This window comes from Spermophilus citellus (assembly GCF_964194105.1).
Source record: "Spermophilus citellus genome assembly, chromosome: 3".
In the NCBI taxonomy this organism is placed as follows: Eukaryota; Metazoa; Chordata; class Mammalia; order Rodentia; family Sciuridae; genus Spermophilus; species Spermophilus citellus.
Window position 1 is genome coordinate 199,265,233 of NC_138184.1, and position 10,508 is coordinate 199,275,740.

At 37.2% G+C, this 10,508-nt stretch overlaps 1 protein-coding gene and 1 long non-coding RNA gene across 2 annotated transcripts in view; both read left to right on the top strand.

Annotated features, from left to right (window-relative positions):
- The window catches only part of PON2 (paraoxonase 2), a 32,177-nt gene that overhangs the window by 9,428 nt on the left and 12,241 nt on the right, over positions 1 to 10,508 (top strand). The gene's annotated exons all lie outside the window — the stretch shown is intronic.
- Positions 102 to 10,501, top strand: LOC308644531. The gene is made up of 3 exons (XR_014021027.1): positions 102 to 151; positions 775 to 10,016; positions 10,060 to 10,501. It is a non-coding gene; the product is annotated as an uncharacterized lncRNA (long non-coding RNA).

Below are 10,508 nucleotides of genomic sequence, written 5' to 3' on the forward strand. Positions count from 1 at the left end.
TTAATTGTTTATGTAATCCTTTGCTTATTATTTGATTTATGGCTTATTCCATGACTCCTCTGAATTTCATTTGTAAATTCTGTTTGTCGTGGATGGCCTCTGCATCCTGAGTTCATTGTCCTATTCACCACCTACTGAAGTTGGAAGGAAGGTAAGTTCCTTGTAATCAGAAACAGCATTTATCTTGCTGCTACTCTGGAACCAGCATCTTTTCTGATAGCTAATGTATATCTGATGCTTCATGAAATAAATTGAACACAAACTTGTTTTTATTTGTTTTCTGCCGCAGTCTTGGCTGGGCACAGAATCACGAGCCACCACACAGCTTTGTAGATTCAAACAGCAATTCTTTATTCCCGAACTCACACCGGCCTCCACACACGTTCTGGGGCAATCCCAGTTCTGCTGCCGCCCAATTCACCTACTCCACGAGGCTTATTTCCCAAAATGCTCTCTGAATCTCACGAGAGTTCAACAGGAGCTTAGGCAGCAGGAACGCCCTAATTCCAGCAGCAATAATCCTCAACATCGAACTTCCCTAAAATCCAAGGTCTTAAACTGGGAACGCCTTGTCTTAAACCGGGAACGCCCTAAACCCAAGGATTGGGATACTTCCTCAAACTGCAGGATACACCCTAATCCTGGATCCACCCTCGTCCTTGGGCAGGGTCACCTAACATGCAATGTCAACAGCGAAATTAACATGGGGTACGCTGGCAAGGAAATTTCCTACTTGGTAATGGCCCTCAGCAGTTTTCTACGCGGTGACTACAGAAGGAAGAACAATGATTGGGGTGTCCCTGACTCCATGACTCCATGCAGGATGCTCCACAATGCCTGAGTCTCAGAACTGAACAAACAGGTTTGGTTCTGATGCACAGGATGAGAGATCTGCTCAGACTTTCTCCTCGCACTGAGGAACTCTGTGGATTCTCTGTAATTTCTTCCAGGCAAAGTCTGTGTCTTGCTGCTTTTTACCTTGTTCCATATACCGAAGTCCCTACTATACAGTAGACTCTCAGTAACTGTTATTGCATTATCAGTGAGATAAGTTACAGTAGGAAAGGGGCAGGGGGGAGCAGTACCTAATGTCTAGCTGTGGTCCTGCCACACACATACAATGTGAGCTGGTGCAAAGCATGGCCTTTCATATTTTTCACCTGCAATGATGAGTTTGTAGTTAGGCTAGAAGTTTTTAGAGTCCAAAAAAGATCTTGGGAAATTTATTTATAATCTGACTCTGTAAACTACAGCGTAGAAATGACTAAACTAACATTTTATCCCTTCTAGTCCTTATGTGACAACATCGAGAGGTGGGAGAGACTTTTCAGTTTTTTGTTTTGTTTTCAAGAAATTGAAATCTAGATTGTACAGAAGCAGTCTGCTCCTCCTAATAAGTAACATTGTTGAACATACTTTTCCTGCCTATTTAGGAATACTTTCACACACATGACTTAAAAAAATAAAAAACACAAATGAGGTCAAATTATACATAATATTTCTGAACTAACTTTTTGTTCTTAATACTATCTTTTGGAAACTTATGTTAGCTTAGTTATCTTTTTTCTGTAACCGCACAGTATGTTCTGTGCAAAGTGCACATAAACATTATATGTTCAAACAGTACAGAAAGATCTAAAATGGAAAATAAAAATCTTTCAACAAACTCCCCATTCCCCCACAGAAGTAACCCCAGATATAAAGCTTTTTTTTTTTTTTGGTGCACATGCAAATACATATATGCATATAAATACATTTTTTCCCCACAAATGGCATCTTAGTACAAATGTTTTACAACCGGCTTTATTCCTAGCATGGCATGAACAGCTTTGCATAGGTCTGTTTACCTCATTCTTTTTAAAATTTTTCACATTCCATGATTTATGTAACTGATCACTTAATGCATATTTGGCTTGGTGCAGGATTATCTTACTTGTTAGTTTTTTGTTTTTAATTTTATTTGCGGTAAAATACATATCATGTAAAGTTTATCATTTTGCTGCTTTTAAAGTGTACAGTCAGTAATGTTCAGTGCCTTTATGTTGTTGGGAAACCATCACTAATGTCCATCTCCAGGACTTTCCCATCATGCACAACTGACACTTTGTACCCACTAAACAATAACTCCCCATTCTCTTCTTTCCTGGCAACCACCATTCTGCTGTCTCTATCAATTGGACTGTTCTAGATACCTTGTGTAAGTAGAATCATATAGTATTTGTCTTTTTGTGACTGATTTTTTTTTTCTCTGTAGTCTTAAAGGTTCATCTATGTTGTAGCATGTGTCAGGCTTTCCTTCCTTTTTAAGGCTGAGTAAGATTCTCTTGTATGTATGTACCACATTTTATGTATCCCTTCATTGTTGATGGGCATTTGGTTTTCTAATTATTTTCTCTTACATTTATAATGTTCTTCTGGATAACAGAGTATTTCCAAGAGGAATCTCCTTTGGGTCATATTGAATTGACAAATGGGTTCCCCAGACCATCTCAGAAGTCAAAAGGGGCCCAGGATATTTTCTTTCTTGGAGGTCCCTAGTATTTTAAAAACTGAAGAAATGTCCAATATGAATTAGGCACACCTTCCTGCCAGGATAGAGGCCAAAGGCTTTAATTCTCATATGACCTCTATCAGACTGCCCCAAATCCCTCCAAGTGAATTGTAATATAAGGACAGCAAACTTTTGTGTAAATGCTTCCTAAAAAGGAGTCCCTGCTTTAGCCTCCCATTGCACTGCTTCTCAGTCAGTTAGACAATATAGATCTCCCTCAGTCTAAACAAGTTATGCCATATTCCTGAATATTTATTTTAACCAGATTAATGCTTTTAACAGAAGAAGGAAAGTGCAATGCAATATGCTTGTGCTAAAGCAGGATAATTATACAATTTGTGAAAAAGTATACATTCGTTTATGGTTTACCATAGGTGGTACAATCTAATAACGGAATGAGAGTTTAAAGCAATATAGTTAACTTCTCTTAGTCTTATCAGTATATTTAAGGAACAGTAAATAAAGCCTTGTTTGGTGATTATATCAAACGTGTATTTGAGATTCTTTTTCTTTTCTTTTTTAATTTTAATTTTTTATTTAACATGTTTATATTTATTTATGAGGTACAGTATTATAATTTGGTGCATGTATACACTGTATCTAATTAGATCAAGCAATCAGCATTGCCGTCTCCTCAAGTATTACTGTTTCTTTGTGTTAAGAACCTTCAGATTTTCTTCTTCTAGTTGTTTTTTTAAATTATATTATAGATTACAATTACTCTACTATACAACAGAATTTCAGAACTACTTTTCACTCAACTGTATTTTGGCACTATTATCAACCCTTTATTTCCCATGTCTCAGTTACCCTTCCTAGCCTCCAATGACCTCTATTCAATTCTATTCCTATGTGGTCAACTTTTTAGCTTCCTCAAATTAGTGAAGACATATGTTAATTGTCTATCTGTGCCTGGTTTATCTCACTTAATATGCCCTCTAGCTCCATCCATATTGCTGAAAATGAAAGGATTTTGTCCTTTTTTATGGCTGGATAATATTCCAGTGACTCTATATACCACATTTTACAAATCCATTCATTTGTTGATGGACATCTTGTTTAATTAATATTTTGGTTATTGTGAACAGTGGTGCAATGATCTTGGTCATGTGATTATTTCTTTGAAATAGGAATTTTATTTCCTTTGGATATATATCTAATAGAGGTATTACTATATGATAAGATAGGGTTATTTTCAGTTTTTTGAAAAACCTCCATACTCTTCTCCTAATAGACACACCAGTTTACATTCCTGCCAATAGTGTATAAATGTTTACCTTTGTCCACATCCTCACCTCCATTTGTTTCTTTTTTGTCTTTGGATGCAGCCATCCTAATGGGGTAAAATGATGTCTTTCTATAATTTTGATTTGTATATCCCTGGTGATTAGTGTTCTGAACATTTTTTATATACTTGTTGGTTATTGTATGTCTTCTTTTGATAAATGTGTATTCTGATTATTTGTCCATTTTCAAATTGGATGATTTGGGGTATTTTTGCTGTGTTTGAATTCCTTATATAATCTGGATATTAACCCCCACAGATAGTTTGCAAATATTTTCTTCCATTATTTACCCTATTGATTGATTCCTTTGCTGTGCAAAGGCTTCTTGGTTTTTTATAATTCTATTGTTGTAGATGTTGCAATTACAAACAAATCAGTGACCATCATTGCTCTTACATTTGCATGTCTGTGAATACATTTTTCTAACAATAAGTTTGTTGTCATTAGGATCTAGGTTTAAAATTTTGGTAGTCATGGGTAAACTTCCCCAACTTGGGAACATGAATAAACTAGCTACCTCATATTTGTAACTCCACTCATACCTGACAGGGCTTACTGTGCAATTTTAGCAAGAACAAACCCTCATTGTTAGAGCAGTCTTTCTGCTTAGGCGTGCCTTTCCAGATCTGTTGCTGGCCTCTTGTTCTTTTGTGTTGTTGTTGTTGGCTTCAATTTATTTAAGACATATAGTGTAGTAGTCAGAGGAAGAAAAGCTCCTTATATATAAACGTGTTACATAATAAGGAGGACTCAGGACCCAAAATCTAAAAGGCAGCTTTCTAGGAAATTCTGCCAATAGACATCTACACACAGAGATAAGTTGAGGTAATCTTGTTAAGTCCTGCTAGTGTTGACAAAATTAATTTGATGATTTTATTTTTACTATGTTTTAAAGCATCAAGGAGGATGAACTTGCCTTCCAATTTAGTGATTTTCTATGGTCAGGTAGCAGTTGTTGCTTTCCCTCATTAGCATTTCATCTCTACTCACAAAGCAGCTCTTACTCAATAGAAAGACTTCTTTGGTACTTCTTTTTTTTTTCTTTTTTTCATTTATTTCTTACATAGATGACAATAGTGGAGTGCATTACATTCATAATTATCCATTCACAGCACAATTTTTTAACTCTGTATATAAAGTATGTTCATGCCAAATTATGCCATTATACATGAGCTCTCTTATTTTTTTGCATACAATTCTTAACACACCTTTATACCACCATTTATCATATTTATGTTTGTATATAAGGTATGTCAACACCAAATTCACATCTTCATACATGCATTTTGTATAATGATGACCCTCTCCTTCCACCATCCTAGCTATTCCCCTTCTCCCTCCCTTTCCCTCCTTCTTTGGTACTTCTGTTAGATCTACAAGCACTGTGTCATTTGATTGAATACTCCAACATCAACCAATATAGCAGAGAAGTTAAGTGAAATGAATACAGAACATTCCAACTAATCTGCTAGCAATTTATCAATCAGATAACATTCATCTGTCTCACTTTTTCTTATGGATGTACCATATTCAGATAAGGGATTATAGATATACTTTATAAACTTTGTAAGCCTTTAATACTATTCATGTAGAAGAATTAAGATTTTAAGATTTCACTTAAGGCAAGTTAAAGGTTGGGATCCCTACTATTTGTTTCTAGTACAAATCATGGATTTAAACAAGGAAGGGTTACTTTTGGGGGGAGTATCTGGGGATTGAAATAAGGGGCGCTCAGTCCCTGAGACACATCCTCACCCTTGTATTTTATTTAGAGACAGGGTATCACCGAGTTGCTTAGCACATTGCTGTTGCTGAGGCTGGCTTTGAACTCATGAACCTCCTGCCTCATCCTTAGGAGCCACTGGGATTACAGGGTATGCCAGCACACCCCACTTTATGTTGTTACTATTAGGTGGACAGTAAGCCAGGAGCAGGACAGTGAAGGGCATTAACTTATAGGGAGGACATCAGACACAGGTACCAAAGAAAGTCTGTAAGTCCCAGGATTGGATAACTGAAAACTTCATCAAGCAGACAATAATAAGAAAAATGGAAAATCTTATGTTAAACCTCCCCCAGCCACAGTTAATTGTAACCCCTTCAGGAAACTATTGCTTCTTTTTATTCTTCCTTTTGTTTTGGTACTAGGGATTAAACCAAGAGGGCCAAGAATGCTAGACCTTTTTAATTTTTATTTTGAGACAGGGGTCACTAAGTTTCTGAGGATTCTGCTAAGCTTCTCAGACTGGCCTGGAATTTGTGATCCTTCTGCCTCAGCCTCCTGACTCACTGGGGTTACCAGTGTGCACCATGACACCCAGCTTGGAGCTATTGTTTCAAGAACATAGCATAACTATCTCTTGTGACTAGGAAGTCACAGCCCTCCCTTTGTGACCTGTCATCATGACCCTCAGAAAGAAACTCTGTTAAGGGCTATATAAAGGGTAATGGATCACTTAAGAGTGTATGAAAAGTAGAGGCAAGAATTATGTAAGCCATGTCCCTTAAAAAGCCCAGACTCTGTAACAGATAGGCCTATCTTTCTAGAGATGGTCCACTCAGAGGTATTCGGTGGGTACAGATTCTCACTATCCCTAATAAACTCCTGCCTGTTACTCTTTGAGACCCAATAGAAATACTTCCAGTAATATCACTGTTGGCCTCTTGTTCTTTACATCTCTCTTTGCAATGTGTTCGGCTTCCTTTTTCTCATTGCTATTTTTGTTATTTTCCTAGTCCTATCTCCCTCCACTAGACTGGTTGACTATCCTGGAGCTTCTCTTTCTTCCAGTTCCCGCAACACTTCCCAGGAGGATGCCAACGCAGTATCAAATGTCTGGTCAACTAGATCTCTGCTGGATAATGCAGACAGCTCTAGGCCTAAGGCAGTTCTAGAGTCCCCAGTACCTAGACAGCTTTATCCTGCCTTCTGGCTTCCATCAAGAAGAGACCCTCAGAACCGGTCCAGCAAAAGCCAGATGGCATCTGTGAGGGATGTTGGACAAGAGTGGGAGGTTGGGTCAGTGATCTCTTAGTTGACTTTTGCTACTGAGTTAATAATTGTCACATTATTAAACAGCCCTTGGCCCCATGAAGCCCACCTTCTGTGAATTCAAGTCTCAGAGTAGACAATAGGGCACAACCAGACACATTACAGGACAAACTGCCAAGTGTATTCCTGTTACAGCTCACTGGGACGGAGCGCGTCTCAGAGAAAAAAACAAGCCTTGCAGCATTTGTATTCTGAACAGTCGTCTGTCTATGTTTGTGACCTTTATGTTGTGATGTGTGTGAGCTGCTGTCTGGAATTGGAAAGAAGGAGGAAATATCTCACCTCTGGCCCTTTTCCTGAAGTGTTTAATGCCTCTGAGGCACTTCAAAAGGCAACAGAGCGGAGAAGATGAGTGATTAGAAGCACATTTGGGATACGTTTTTAGATCTAATTAGAATTGTGCTTTCTTTCTTTCTTTTTTTTTTGCCCTGTGGTTAGTACACCATATGAACATTTGTTGAGTGCCATGTTAGCAATGCACAATGGTTAATAATAACTTGTGGTTATATATTTTTAACAACAGTTGCTTGTCCAGTGGTCTTTGATGGTAAGGAACACCATGTGCTGAACATACCTTCTCATATAGACAAAGGCAAGTGGCTGTAGTAGGCAGTAAGGATCAGGAGAACTGTGTTTTTATTTCCTGTTTTGGAAACAGTAGTGGCTGTGCACTTGAGGTTAATACCCCTAAGAGGTGAAGACTTCTTCCCCCTTGCCTTTTGTCCCCATCAACACGTGTATGCATGCACCCACATACTACGGTGCCGCGTTTGCCACCACTGGAAATGAACTCTTTGCAACTCTTGGGAGCTTTATACAAATATCATGTCATATCATGCCTTTCTGACTTAATAAATAAAAGTTATTGACTACATGTCATATAGTATGTGTGTCACCATCTATCAGCAAGAAAAGGTGGGAAGTGTCATCTGTACCTAAGTTGCTTTGTGCTTATTGCTAAGAAGGTAGAGGGGTGCATGGATGCTGGGGGATATTTGGCCATCTCTGACATGGAGCTATAATTGCTGAAGTAAGAAGAAGGGATCAACATTAGATGTATTAAGCTAGAAGACTTTCTGGAGAAAGGATTTTAAATAAAAGTGCAGGATATGGACTGGTGAAAAATTCTGTGAGAAACATGGAAGCAACAATTGGGGAGGAGATGGCAAAGCCAACATATGGAAGTAACCATAGTTGAATTTACAAAGTGAAGTATCTTTAGAGAGGAACCAGGGGATGGTTCTGACAGAGAAAAATTCATTAAATTCTAGGTTGAATATTTTTTCATGTGCTTTAAGTCACACCAGATGATTCAAATCTCAGATTCCTGGTTTGTAACTTAAACAATTTGCTTTTCAAAGCCTCCATATTTTCAGATCTAAAATAAGGGGTAATAACATTGCCTCTTAGTGTTATAAAATTATATGCAATGTTATATGCAAAGTACTTACAAAGAGCCTGGTACTTGTGAGTTCTTAATGTTAGTAGTTATTCCTACCATGACTATTGAATTAGAGGAGAAAAGAATTTCTCCAGGATTGGCTACTCTTGCAATAATCATACCAAAGAAGTGATGTAGATAATAAAAGTCAATTGTGGTGTTCGCTTAGAAGTGAAAGATGAGTGAATAAATATGGAAAATATGCCAAAGTAAGGTACAGATAAGACTTATTTTTTTTCCTCATTAAAATGGGGGGGGGGTTACAATGGAGATAAAATGAGAAGTTATAATATGGTTGAAATAAAAATATCTTTTTAAAATATTGGGTTGTTTGATTATTGTTTGTAGAAAACTTTATCTTTTATTTTATTTTTACTTATTTATTTATTTATAGTGTTGGGGATTGAACACAGGGCCTCAAGTGTTTACTTTCCACTGAGCTATATCCCCCCAGCTGTGTGTGTGTGTGTGTGTGTGTGTGTGTGTGTGTGTTACTATTGATTGAACCTAGGACCTTGCACATACTCAGAAAACTTTAAATAAATGATTTATATTTTGCGTTTGTTTAAGGTTCTTCTGTTTTTATGTGTACATATGTAGAGAAAAAAAGAATGAAAACCACTCATAATTCTGCTACTCAAAGAAACATCATTATTTTTTATTTCACCTTGTTTATATATATATATGAACATGTTCACATGGAAATTAAAATTTCTTAAGTACTTTTACTGGAAAAACAAATTTTGGATTAATTGAGCTTCTATTAGATGGGCCCAAAAAGCAAAACTTAGAGTGAAATTGTGTATGTGTGCATGCGTGCATGTGTGTGTATGTGTATCTGTGATACAGAGCTCTTCTGCTCCCTGCTCATTCCCAGTTGAGAATCCCTGTGACTAGAAGCTAGTGGTTTTTGAGTCTGCTGATCTTCAATAGTCCTTTTCACAGGAAAAGTTCTCATCTCTACATATAAAAGACATTTTGCCATGCATAGAATTTCAGAGGGTCCACAGATTCTGTGAAGCCTCTCTGTGGCTGTTTGGGGACACACAGCCCCCCTCCACTCCATCATGCTCAGGCTATTGAGATGTGCCTTCTTTCTGAGCAATAGGCACTTAAAAGTAGAGTTCTTGGCATTCTTATTTTGTTTTGCTTCTCTGTACAATGATAGTAGAACAAGCAACAGTGGAAGAAGTAACCACCTAAAAGCAAACTCATAAATCAAAACCAAAATGGCTGTATAGATAGATGCTGTTTGATTTTGACAACCTAGAAATAATCTTGGAAAAATCCTTTGGAGAGATCTTAAACAGGAAGATTGGATTTTGTGGACTCAAAGAATGTGTCATGATTTGGCTTAATCTAAGCCATTTTTATTTCTCTTTTCTTGTGTTTGGGTCTATTATCTGTCTCTGGAATTTATACAGTGAGACCGCTGGGAAGGCCTTATGTCTAATTATTTGCAGTGCTATGTGAAGTGTACTGCAGACAATCAATAAACAATCAATAGTAATTGTAGCCTGCCTCAGAGATGGGAGTTGGAAGCTTCAACTGGCTTAGGTGCATGGTATTTTTTCATTAATTTTCTTTTTCTAGTCTTTCCTATAATTTAAAGCCTAAATAGAAAGCTTTCTTTGCTTATGAGAACAAGTAGGCACTGTTTGTAAAAGAAGGAATATGTAATCCCAGGTGTTTTATCTCCGTTAATAAAAGAAGGAATATGTAATCCCAGGTGTTTTATCTCCGTTAATGAGAAAGATGTCTTTTTTTTTGCAGATTGGATGAGCAGAGAAGAGGACAAGGAAATTTGCATGGTTAAATGACTATGAGCCCTTGTTTCTGAAGGAAATATTCCCCTGATGTCGATTACTTTTTATCCAGACATCTGGATGTTTATCATAAGTGTGTACAGATGTCAGCTTGTTCTATATCATAGCTGGAAATGTGGTGATAACTTGACTTTGATTTGAGTAAACATAAAACATCTAACATTTAAAGTCAGAAGTTCACTTTAGGAAAGGTTTTAGACTGACATTTATTAAAGAGAATAGGGTCCTGGAATAAACTGGAACCATCCATAAAGATACAGACACTCTCATAGAATAAACAAAGTCCCAGTGATGCTATCTGTAATGAATAACAATCTGAAAATGATATTTCTCCACTTGCTTGAACTTACAG